The following is a 13,978-nucleotide window of genomic DNA, read 5'->3' on the forward strand; positions in this document are numbered from 1 at the left end:
GTGAAAACAGAGAAACGACTCAAAAGTGGAAAAGGGCAAAGAGCAAGAGAACAAGGGTTGAAGGGAGGAAGAGCTCGAAGCTAAAGGATTGCCGGATTAACTCAGGTAAGGGAGGGTTTATCGTCGTTTAACGGGTATTATGGGATAACATGTAATGGGTAGTGATAAACCATTGATTTGACTCTGATTAGAATGATGTATGCTGAAATTGTGAAATATTGGATGAACGAAATATGGGTTTTAATTGGAGAAATTCGTAAGAATTAGATGGAATAATGTTAGCATTTGTGAAATCGAACAGGGTATGATTCATGTTAGATGATATGAACGATTACTGTGTAAAATTGGATTGTAGGAGGTTGGATCTGAAGAATCTCGTGGTAGAGAAAACCATAGCAGATCTGGAAATCTGGTTTCTGGTCATACGCGTATGGCACTAGGCAATACGCGTATGAGATGGTCTGGTACGCGTACGGCACTAGGCAATACGCGTATGGATGAGGAAGATGATGTTTTGAACGTGGTTTGGTCTCTGTTGGTACGCGTATGGGGAAGTGGTACGCGTAGCATACACGTATGAGATAGGTGGTACGCGTATGGGATTGGCTGAGAAATGGGCCATACGCGTATGGGACTAGGCAATACGCGTATGGGCAGGATTGTGATTTTTCTGTGCTGTTGTTGTGCAGTTTTGGTTGTTCAGCTGAGTAATGTACTTTAGCTGATGTATGATAGGGTAGGGGTCATTTCCCGTTGTTTTGAGCAGTATAGGTATTAGTAGAGTGTGCTAATACTGTGATTGATTATGTGGTATGACATGATATGATTATGTGGTAAATATGTTGATGATGTATGATGGTATGCATAATGTTGTGAATGTATCTATTATGTATGCAATTATGAATGGACTGTTTATGGCTTAGAGTGTGAGCGTATGTCCATTGTGGATGATTGTTGATGTTGCATGACTAAGTGATTTAGCTTGCATATTGTGGCCTTTATGGTGGTAGCTAATTCCCATGGTGAGGAATTAGTGAGTGAGTATTGTGGATTGTTGTTGATGTTTGCATGTTAGGTGATTAGCGTGCATATCATAGCCCTTGGGGTGGTAGCTAATTCCCATGGTGAGGAATTAGTGAGTGAGTCACTAGGTCTCAAATGAGTGGGACTAGTGAGCTTGGTAGCCGTATCTGGATTTGATCGGTGAGGTTGAACTATATGTTCACGGATAGTCGGTACCGCATGCATGGAGTCTCATTGCATAATGTGTGTATGTATGGCGTATAATATGAATGGATGTATTCCAATATTATACGTGTTGTTTTGGTGATTGTGTTGAGTATGATTTTGGAGTTGATAGTGCCGTTACTGATTGTGTGATCTGATTAGGGTGATTGAATGTGTTAAATTACTTAACATTACATGATAATTTATAATGCTTATTATATCGATTAAGGAACTCACCCTTACAACTATTTTTCAGGTAACGAGCAGTGATTGAGTAGAAGCTAGTCCTTGGAGTCTAGTGTAGTTCCTTAGTGGGTCATGCTCTGGTAGATGTAACATCGGGACGGGATGTTTTACCTTATTTTCATTGTTGGTTGTTGAATGATCTTACCTGTAATGTGTTACATGGTTTGCACGTTGTTGTTAATTTCTATCCGCTGCGAATTATGCAAATGTTTATTTTGATAAATAAATGAGTATGGCCAGATGTTTTGGGAACACGGTGTGAAGTGTCAAGTGTGACACCCTTAGTTGCATATTTACTCTGATTTATGTTTTGATGTTTTAATTAAATTATTGGGGGTATTTTAGAAGGGTGTTACATTAGTGGTATCAGAGCATAGTCGGTCGAGTCGAGTCGTAATTATTCTATTCCCCTGTACGGGATAGGTGTTGTGTAACCCTATCAGTACTTATTGTTTTAGCTTGTTGGGTTTTCAGAATAGAGATGGCTGGAAGAGGTAGAGACGATGCTGCGATTGTTGAGGCTCTGGGTATGCTAGCTGGAGTACTTGGAGGGAATCCGAATGTTGTGGGAATGGGAGCTGCTCGTCAACTGAGTGAGTTCCAGAAGAACAATCCTCCAATGTTCAAGGGAGCATACGATCCAGATGGTGCTCAGAAGTGGTTGAAGGAGATTGAGAGGATCTTCCGAGTGACTGAGTGTGCCGATAACCAGAAGGTCAGATTCGGTACGCATATGCTGTCAGAGGAAGCAGATGATTGGTGGGTTGCTACCCGCACTGAGTTGGAAGCTGCTGGGAATACTGAGATCACTTGGGCGGTGTTCAGAGAGAGATTCCTAAGGAAGTACTTTCCAGAGGATGTCAGAGGAAAGAAAGAGATAGAGTTCTTGGAATTGAAGCAGGGCAACCGGTCTGTTACTGAGTATGCTGCTAAGTTCACAGAGCTGTCGAAGTATTACACTCCCTATAATGAGGCTACTGGGGAATTTTCAAAGTGTGTGAAGTTTGAGAACGGGTTACGTCCCGAGATCAAGCAGGCTATTGGATATCAGCGGATTAGAGTGTTTTCTGATTTGGTTGACTGTTGCAGGATTTTTGAACAGGATACCAAGGCTAGAGCAGAGAGCTATCAGCAAAGGGTTGATAGGAAAGGCAAGAATCAGAATGATCGTGGGAAACCGTATGCAGTTGGCAAAGGTTTCCAGAGGCAGAGTGGGATGAAGAGACCTAGTGGGGGAGACTCCAGTGCCCCTGCTAAGTGTTTCAGATGTGGTCAGGCTGGACATCGTATCCATGAGTGTACCAGTACTGAGAAGAAGTGTTTCAAGTGTGGAAAAGGTGGTCACTTGGTTGCAGAGTGCCGGTTGAAGACTGTGACTTGTTTCAACTGTGGAGAGGTGGGTCATATCAGTCCACAGTGTCCTAAGCCGAAAAAAGAGAACCAGTCGGGAGGCAAGGTTTTTGCTTTATCGGGTTCCGAGACTTCTGCAGATGATCGTTTGATCCGAGGTACGTGTTATATTAATGGCTTTCCTCTTGTAGCTATTATTGACACCGGTGCGACTCATTCCTTTATATCTTTGGATTGTGCTGTGAAACTTAAATTAGAGATATCTGAGATGCATGGTAGTATGGTGATTGATACTCCTGCGAAGGGTTCAGTGACTACTACTTCAGTTTGTTTAAATTGTCCTTTGAGTATTTTTGGTAGAGACTTTGGAATGGACCTTGTGTGTCTTCCACTAGTGCAGATTGATGTTATCCTGGGTATGAACTGGTTGGTGTTTAACCGAGTTTATATCAACTGTTTTGATAAGACTGTGATCTTTCCTGAGAGTGAGGAAGGAAAGAGTTTGTTTCTATCTGCAAGGCAGGTGAATGAGGCAGTAGCAGATGGGGCAAAGTTGTTTATGCTGTTAGCGACTTTGGAGGCTAAAGATAAACTGGTGATTTGCGATCTAGCCGTGGTGTGTGATTTTCCTGATGTGTTTCCTGAAGAAGTGAATGAATTGCCGCCAGAGCGTGAAGTTGAGTTCTCGATTGATTTGGTACCGGGTACTAGGCCGATATCGATGGCTCCGTACCGTATGTCTGCTGTTGAGTTAACTGAATTGAAGAGTCAGTTGGAAGATCTGTTGGATAAGAAATTTATTCGTCCGAGTGTGTCACCGTGGGGTGCACCAGTGTTATTGGTTAAGAAGAAAGAAGGTACTATGAGGTTGTGTGTGGACTACAGGCAACTGAATAAAGTGACGATCAAGAATCGGTATCCTTTGCCGAGGATTGATGATTTGATGGATCAGTTGGTTGGTGCGAGTGTGTTCAGTAAAATAGATTTGAGATCGGGTTATCATCAGATACGTGTGAAAACTGAAGATATTCAGAAGACTGCTTTCAGAACAAGGTATGGACATTATGAGTATTCTGTAATGCCTTTTGGTGTGACTAATGCGCCTGGGGTATTTATGGAGTATATGAATAGGATTTTCCATCCGTACCTAGACAAGTTTGTTGTGGTGTTTATTGACGATATTTTGGTGTATTCGAAATCTGAAGGAGAGCATGTCGAGCATTTGAGAGTGGTTTTAGAAGTTCTACGAGAAAAGAAGTTATTTGCTAAGCTGTCCAAGTGTGAATTTTGGTTAGAAGAGGTTAGTTTTCTTGGTCATGTGATTTCAAGAGGTGGTGTTGCTGTTGATCCTTCTAAGATAGAAGCGGTATCTAAGTGGGAAGCTCCGAAGTCAGTTTCTGAGATAAGGAGTTTTCTTGGACTTGCAGGTTATTATCGGAAATTCATTGAGGGATTTTCTAAGTTGGCGTTACCGTTGACGATGTTGACCAGAAAGGGGCAAGCGTTTGTTTGGGATTCAAAATGTGAAGAAGGTTTCCAAGAGTTAAAGAGAAGGTTAACTACTGCTCCTATTCTGATATTACCGAGTCCGTCGGAACTATTTGAGGTTTACTGTGATGCTTCATTGTTGGGTTTGGGTGGTGTTTTGATGCAGAATAAGCAGGTTGTAGCTTATGCTTCGAGACAACTGAAGGTTCATGAGAGGAACTATCCGACACACGATTTAGAGTTGGCAGCTGTGGTTTTTGTTCTGAAGTTATGGAGACATTATTTGTACGGGTCAAGATTTGAGGTTTTCAGTGACCATAAAAGTTTAAAGTATTTGTTTGATCAGAAAGAGCTGAATATGAGACAGAGGAGATGGTTAGAGTTTCTGAAGGATTATGACTTTGGGTTGAATTACCATCCGGGAAAAGCAAACGTAGTGGCTGATGCATTGAGTAGGAAATCATTGCATATGTCTATGTTAATGGTTAAGGAATTGGATTTAATTGAGCAGTTTAGAGACTTGAGTTTGGTGTGTGAGAGTACTCACAACAGTGTTAAATTGGGAATGTTGAAGTTAACGAGTGGTATTCTGGATGAGATTAGAGAGGGTCAGAAATCCGATGTGCTTTTGGTTGATAAGTTGACTCTAGTGAATCAAGGTCAAGGTGGTGAATTCAGAGTTGATGAGAATGGTGTTTTGAAATTTGGTAATCGGGTGTGTATTCCGGATGTTACCGAACTTAAGAAGAGTATTCTTGAAGAGGGACATCGTAGTGGCCTGAGTATTCATCCTGGGGCTACGAAGATGTATCATGATTTGAAAAAGTTATTTTGGTGCCCGGGAATGAAAAGAGAAATTGCGAGTTTTGTTTATTCTTGTTTGACTTGTCAGAAGTCAAAGATTGAACATCAGAAGCCGTCTGGGCTAATGCAACCGTTGGCTATTCCAGAGTGGAAGTGGGATAGTATCAGTATGGATTTTGTTTCTGGTTTACCGAGGACAATTAAGAATTTTGAAGCTATTTGGGTGATTGTTGACAGATTGACAAAATCGGCTCATTTCATTCCGATCAGAATGGATTATCCGTTAGAGAGATTAGCTGAGTTGTATATTGAGAAGATTGTAAGTTTGCATGGTATTCCTTCGAGTATTGTTTTGGACAGAGATCCTAGATTTACATCGAAGTTCTGGGAAGGTTTGCAGAGGGCTTTGGGAACTAAGCTGAGATTGAGTTCCGCATATCATCCGCAGACTGATGGTCAGACTGAGAGGACGATTCAGTCACTAGAGGATCTTTTGAGGGCTTGTGTTTTGGAAAAAGGAGGTGCTTAGGATAGTTATTTACCTTTGATTGAGTTTACCTACAACAATAGTTTTCATTCGAGCATTGGTATGGCACCATTTGAAGCTTTGTATGGTAGGAGATGTCGGACACCTTTATGTTGGTATGAGTCCGGTGAGAGTGTTGTGATTGGACCGGAGATTGTTCAACAAACTACGGAAAAGATTAAGATGATTCAGGAGAAGATGAGGATTGCTCAGAGTCGTCAGAAGAGTTATCACGACAAGAGGAGGAAGCCACTTGAGTTTCAAGAGGGAGATCATGTGTTTCTTCGTGTTACTCCGATAACTGGGGTTGGTCGAGCTTTGAAGTCGAAGAAGTTGACACCTCGATTTATTGGTCCTTATCAGATTTTGGAGAGGATAGGAGAGGTAGCCTATCGTATCGCTTTACCACCGTCACTGGCGAATTTGCATGAGGTTTTTCATGTGTCTCAGTTGAGGAGGTACATTCCTGATCCGTCGCATGTGGTCCAAGTAGATGATGTCCAGGTGAGAGATAACCTGACTGTTGAAACATCACCTATGAGGATTGAGGATCGAGAGTTGAAGCAGTTGCGGGGTAAAGAGATTGCTTTGGTAAAGGTAGTTTGGGGAGGACCAGCAGGTGGCAATGTGACTTGGGAACTTGAGAGCCAGATGAAGGAGTCTTATCCAGAGTTATTCGCCTGAGGTATGTTTTCGAGGACGAAAACTCTTTTAGTGGGGGAGAGTTGTAACACCCCGATAAAATAAGATAATTATTTAATTTAAGTTAATAATATATTTATTAATTTAATTAAATAATTGGAATATTATTATTGGAATTATTATTATTGGATTATTATTTTTATTGGAATAAAAGTTGGAATTAGAAAAAGTCCCATTTGGTAAAAAGAGGTTTTCACGTGAAAACAGAGAAACGACTCAAAAGTGGAAAAGGGCAAAGAGCAAGAGAACAAGGGTTGAAGGGAGGAAGAGCTCGAAGCTAAAGGATTGCCGGATTAACTCAGGTAAGGGGGGGTTTATCGTCGTTTAACGGGTATTATGGGATAACATGTAATGGGTAGTGATAAACCATTGATTTGACTCTGATTAGAATGATGTATGCTGAAATTGTGAAATATTGGATGAACGAAATATGGGTTTTAATTGGAGAAATTCGTAAGAATTAGATGGAATAATGTTAGCATTTGTGAAATCGAACAGGGTATGATTCATGTTAGATGATATGAACGATTACTGTGTAAAATTGGATTGTAGGAGGTTGGATCTGAAGAATCTCGTGGTAGAGAAAACCATAGCAGATCTGGAAATCTGGTTTCTGGTCATACGCGTATGGCACTAGGCAATACGCGTATGAGATGGTCTGGTACGCGTACGGCACTAGGCAATACGCGTATGGATGAGGAAGATGATGTTTTGAACGTGGTTTGGTCTCTGTTGGTACGCGTATGGGGAAGTGGTACGCGTAGCATACGCGTATGAGATAGGTGGTACGCGTATGGGATTGGCTGAGAAATGGGCCATACGCGTATGGGACTAGGCAATACGCGTATGGGCAGGATTGTGATTTTTCTGTGCTGTTGTTGTGCAGTTTTTGGTTGTTCAGCTGAGTAATGTACTTTAGCTGATGTATGATAGGGTAGGGGTCATTTCCCGTTGTTTTGAGCAGTATAGGTATTAGTAGAGTGTGCTAATACTGTGATTGATTATGTGGTATGACATGATATGATTATGTGGTAAATATGTTGATGATGTATGATGGTATGCATAATGTTGTGAATGTATCTATTATGTATGCAATTATGAATGGACTGTTTATGGCTTAGAGTGTGAGCGTATGTCCATTGTGGATGATTGTTGATGTTGCATGACTAAGTGATTTAGCTTGCATATTGTGGCCTTTATGGTGGTAGCTAATTCCCATGGTGAGGAATTAGTGAGTGAGTATTGTGGATTGTTGTTGATGTTTGCATGCTAGGTGATTAGCGTGCATATCATAGCCCTTGGGGTGGTAGCTAATTCCCATGGTGAGGAATTAGTGAGTGAGTCACTAGGTCTCAAATGAGTGGGACTAGTGAGCTTGGTAGCCGTATCTGGATTTGATCGGTGAGGTTGAACTATATGTTCACGGATAGTCGGTACCGCATGCATGGAGTCTCATTGCATAATGTGTGTATGTATGGCGTATAATATGAATGGATGTATTCCAATATTATACGTGTTGTTTTGGTGATTGTGTTGAGTATGATTTTGGAGTTGATAGTGTCGTTACTGATTGTGTGATCTGATTAGGGTGATTGAATGTGTTAAATTACTTAACATTACATGATAATTTATAATGCTTATTATATCGATTGAGGAACTCACCCTTACAACTATTTTTCAGGTAACGAGCAGTGATTGAGTAGAAGCTAGTCATTGGAGTCTAGTGTAGTTCCTTAGTGGGTCATGCTCTGGTAGATGTAACATCGGGACGGGATGTTTTACCTTATTTTCATTGTTGGTTGTTGAATGATCTTACCTGTAATGTGTTACATGGTTTGCACGTTGTTGTTAATTTCTATCCGCTGCGAATTATGCAAATGTTTATTTTGATAAATAAATGAGTATGACCAGATGTTTTGGGAACACGGTGTGAAGTGTCAAGTGTGACACCCTTAGTTGCATATTTACTCTGATTTATGTTTTGATGTTTTAATTAAATTATTGGGGGTATTTTAGAAGGGTGTTACATTTGGCATCAAGGCAAATATCTCTCGGTACAAAGGCAGACTCTGATTAAATCATCCTAAAAGGGTATATATGGATTTCTAATGAAAATTGTATTTGGTTTCAAAGAAAGGCAATATGTCACTGGGATGAATAACAATGATTGAAGATAGATCATGGATCATGAAAGGTATGGATGGTGCCCTAAGGCAGAAGAAAGAATAATTATGCTCGCCAAGTGTTTGAAGCCTTGTGTTTACGTATTCTCATCGTGCAATGAGCAATTCATAGCTCCGTAGTTCATGGAACTACGAGAACGAAGAAAAAAGATATTGACGTGAAGAAAAGTATAATTTGCACCAAAAGGAAATGGTAGCATGGAAGCGCATAAAGGTAAATGAACTTAGAACCAAAGAGTAAGCAAGAATAAACCAACAAGTGAGGGGCCTAAGGCATGGTATCATTGTATTGGATTGACCAAAAACAAAGAGAATTAAATGTTTGGCAATAAGTCAAACAACTCTTGATTCACAAGGTGGACTCCAATTAAATCATCCCAAAAGGATATGTATGGGACCCCAAAGGAATATGGTGTCTGGTACAAGAAAATATTATATCACTATAGGGAGCAAGCAGTCTGAAACCAAAGGATAATGTAAGATAATGAAAATCGTGTCCTTCTCATTGATCTGAATAGAATATATATACATCAATGTGTAACATAATTATTGGAAACTAATTATGACTAATTATAACAAAATATTCTATTCTATCACACCCCCACAGTCGAAGTGGGAGGTTCACGGACGCTCAGACTGGTCCGAAAATCATAAAAGAGAATGCGAAGAAGTCCTTTGGTGAAGATGTATGCGATCTAATGTCTTGAGGGGACATTAAGGATGATAGCCTGACCACGAGCTACCTTTTCCCGAACAAAATGAATGTCCATCTCATATGCTTAGTGAGCTGATACTGCACAGGATTACCAAATAGATAGATGGCACTAACATTGTCCCAATACACCAAAGTGGCTTGAGGAATAGGAAAATGGAGTTCCAGGAGAAGATTTTGGATCCAACACGGTTCGGAGACAACATTGGCAACCCCCCTATATTCGGCTTCAGCACAGGAATGGGAGAGAGTTGGCTGCCTTTTGGAAGACCAAGAAATAAGGTTGTCACCTAGAAAAATACAGTAACCAGATGTAGAACATCTGGTGTCAGGACATCCACCTCAATTAGCGTCAGTATAGGAGATAAGATTTGTAATGGGAGATGGGGATAAGTGTAGTCCAAAATGTAAGGTGCCTTGAACATAGCGCAAAATTCGCTTAAGAGCAAGCATGTGTTCAGTGTAAGGGGCATGCATGTGAAGACAAACTTGTTGAAAAGCATATGATATATCAAGTCGAGTGAAGGTGAGATACTGTAGGGCCCCTGCAAGACTCCGATACAAGGAGGGTTCCTCATAAGGAGTGTCGGAGGAGGTGCTGAGTTTCTACTTGGTATCAACAGGAGTGGTTGATGGTTTAAAGGATGCCATGCCAGCACATTTAATGATCTCTGAAGCATAAGTGTTTTAACTGAGAAATATGCCATCAGGATGATGAGATACTGCAATACCCAAAAAGTAACTCAGATCGCCCAAATCCTTCATTGCAAACTCAGATGCTAAGAGTGACATAATTGATTGGCGGAGGACCTGAGTGGAGGTGATGAGGATGATGTCATCTACATACAGCAGAACGTAGGCCATGTCTAAACCTTGTCGATATATGAAGAGGGAGTGGTCTGATGTGCTATGGCGAAAGCCAATGGTGGCGACATAGTCAGCAAAACATTGGTATCATGCCCTAGGCGCTTGCTTGAGACCATACAATGATTTCTTCAATTGACATACATAATCTGGATGACGAAGGTCGCGGAAACCCAATGGCTGATGCATGTAAACACTCTCGTGAAGATCACCATGTAAAAAGGCATTATGGACATCCAATTGATGAATGGGCTAGGATTTGGAGAGAGCAATGGTAAGCATTGTTCGAATAGTAGCGGGTTTCACCATGGGGCTAAAAGTTTCATCACAATCCACACCTGCAACCTATGACCTGCCATCACCTACAAGACGAGCCTTATAACACTCAAAGGAGCCATCAGAATTTTTCTTATGCCTAAAAATCCACATACATCGAATAAGATTAGCATCACAAGGACGAGGAACTAAATCCTACATCTTATTTCGAATAAGAGCATCAAATTCAAATTGTATTGTGGATTTCCAATTTGGGTCCGATAAGGCTAGTTTGGGGTTTTTAGGTATGGGAGAGATAGTGTGGTCAGAGTGGGAGATTGATAAGTTAAATATCATGCGGAATTTGACAATGCCTTTTATGCTTCAGGTGGTGATGGTCCGTGTAGGTGGAGGTGGATGCGGTTGAATTGGTGGTGGTGATGGAGAGTTTATTGTAATGGGTGTGTTGATCGAAGAGGTAGGAGATGATGATTGTTGGTTTATTAAGGGTAATGGTTGGTCAATTGGGATTGTGGGTGTTGGTTGGTTATATGCAACAGGTGGTGAAATTTGATTTTGCCACTGATATATAAGGTAGGGATGAAGGTCATCATCTAGGAATTGATAAGAGTGAGGTGAAAGAGAGTGTATATTTGTGAAGGGTGAGTTTCATCAAAGATAACATGCCTAGAAATTGTTAATTTTCTATTAGACAAATCAAAACACTTGTAACCTCTATGATTCGGCGGATAACCCAAAAAGACACACGGAGTAGAGCAGGGTTATAACTTATGAATGGTAGGTGACGGGAATAAAGGATAACATAGACAACCAAAGACTCTGAGATGTGTGTAGGTGGGATCACGATGATACAGGAGTTGTGTTGGTGATTGATTATGAAGTGTTTTACAGGGAATAATATTTAACCGGTAAGTTGCCATGTGGAGAGCATGATGCCAAAACGAGGGGGAACAGAAGAATGAGCTAGCATAGTGCGTATCATATTATTAGTGGTTCTAATTTTGGGTTCTGCTTTCCCATTTTATGAGAATGTGTGGGGACAACAGAAACGAAAAACTAGACCATGATCAGTGCAATATTTTTGAAAAAACTCATTATTATATTCACCGCCATTGTCACATTGAAATGTTTTGACTTTTTGCAAAAATCGAGTTTGAATGAGTTGAGTAAGTGACTTGAATGTTTCAAACACATGAGGTTTTCTGCTAATAGGAAAAGTCCACAAGAAGTTTGTGAAATCATCTAAGAATAAGACATAATATTTATGACCAGCAGAACTTAAAATTGGAGACTCCATAAATCACTATGTAAAATGTCAAAGGGCGTCAAAGTCGTAGTTTGAGAATCAAAAAATGGCAATTTTACCTGTTTGCCTAAAACACAATAGTCACAGATGACAGTAGAATTAAAAGGTTCACAACATATGAACTTATTTTTGCGAAGGGAATTCAAAACAGACACGCTAGGATGACCAAGACGATTATGCCAAAGACTGGATGTGAGACCGACAAAACTATGAGGAGTGGTAACTGGATAAAGATCTCCACGACTGTCACATCTGAGAAGGGTGATCCGCGTCTAAAAAGCAGAGACAGTAAAACCAAAAGGGTCAAAGGAAATAGAAACATTGTTGTCAGTGGTGAGTCGTCTCACAGAATTTAAATTTTTAATAATTTTTGGGGCATGCAGGACATGGTTAAGGTGAAGTGGTTAGTGAGATATGGTTATCTGTGTGTGTCTGGTGCCGCGAATTGGAATTCCATGGTCACTGCCAACAATGACTTTTTGATTTGAATTACTTACTGGAAAATAAGATGAGAGATTACCTTGTGATGCGGTTGTGTGAGATGTTGCGCCCGTGTCCGTGTACCACTGATTGTCAAGAGTGTGGAGTGACATGGTGTACATTGCGGTCTCAATGTTTGTCGGTATCTGAGATGAGGTAGAGGTTCCATACACCTGAGGACGCTGTCCTAGAATGCCTGGCTGCTTAGGAGGACCGGCAGGGCGTGTCCACTGAGAGGTGGGGTACGGACACGGTGGCATAGTCCATGGTGGTGGAGTCCAACCCCATGGAGTCCTGACTGATGTGTAATGTGGTTTCCACGTCCCCCTCCACGACCCTGGTTACCATGGGAGGGAGAACGGTTTCCCGGGTGACGGTTGCCATGCTGAGAGGTGTCTTTAGTAGGTTTCGGCTGAGTGGTGTGCATAGCAGCATGAGAGCCTGTATTTGCCATCTTAGCCATACCGATTTCTTCCAAAGTGAGCATGGAACAAGCCTGATAGAATGTCGGAAGAGGGTTGCTCTGGCGAATCAAAGTAGCAACATTGCGGTAAGCTTCTGGAAGACCAAAGATCAACTGAAGGACCAGACAATGATTGTTGACAGAGGAGCCAACATTTCTCAACTGATCAGAAAGCATCTTAAGACGCTGACAGTAAGCAGAGACATTGGGAAAATCCTCCATATGAGTGTTAGAAAACTCTTGCTCAAGAGTGACAGCTCGAGCATTTTGGTTGTCCTGAAAAATATCTTCCAAGCGATTCCATGCTTCCATTGCAGTAGAGTTGGGTTCTAGAATAGTGTTCAGCAAATCAGTAAAAGTAGTGGAATAAATCCACTGAAGAACGGTGGCATCAAGAGTGGACTATTGTTCATGGTTGACGTTGGTAACGGCTAGTGGCTCTTTTCCGATATATGGAACAATGTGATGCAGGACTCGATGTAAGCGAGCATGGATGCGGAAAAGCTCGGCCCAGGTACCATATTGATCTTTTTCCATCTTAAGAATAATAGAAATGTGGTTCCTAATATTGGAGATGGGAAGATCGGGATGAAACTCCGATTTGGAACCTCGAAATGTGGTGTTCTTGGGCTGGTCGGAATCACCAGTATCGGCGGATTTGTGGCTATCGGTGTCACTGTGTTCTGAATGGTCTGAATCAGACATGCTGCAGGTGTCGATCGTAGAACAGGGATCGGAATCGCGTGGGTCCTTGTGCACGATGGTGTGCGACGGCGGCGGCGCAAACAGAGGCGGAAGGCAAGAGAATAGGACGGTTCTCGTGTTCGGAGGCGACGGTACAGAGGACGGTAGTCCTGTTGCGGCGACAAACTTCAAGGAGGAAGAAGAAGCATGCGGCGGCGGACTGTAATGAGGGAGAAGAAGAAACGTGTGTCTGTGTTTGCTTTTTTTTTAGAGAGAGGGATCGGTTAGGATTGATACCATGTAAGATAATGGAAATCGTGTCTTTCTCATTGATCTGAATAGAATATATATACATCAATATGTAACATAATTATAGAAAACTAATCTGAACTAATTATAACAAAATATTATATTCTATCATATAAAGGTATACTAAATCCATTTTCAAATTTATTGCGGATTTCCGTTGTCAAAGAAATGTTGGTCCGAACAACAATCTCCATCTTCACCCAACAAGCTTTGGAGTGAAGAGAAATTTGGATTTGGATGGAAACCAGTGGCAATTGGATATTGATGTGGATTTGTGTTTGGAATAGGCCTTGGATTTTGCATGTTTTTAATTGGAAAGCCAAGATGGCTTGTGATCATATTTGGTGGGAAGCCTAAG

This window comes from Lathyrus oleraceus, chromosome 2 (genome assembly GCF_024323335.1).
Source record: "Lathyrus oleraceus cultivar Zhongwan6 chromosome 2, CAAS_Psat_ZW6_1.0, whole genome shotgun sequence".
Classification (NCBI taxonomy): Eukaryota; Viridiplantae; Streptophyta; class Magnoliopsida; order Fabales; family Fabaceae; genus Lathyrus; species Lathyrus oleraceus.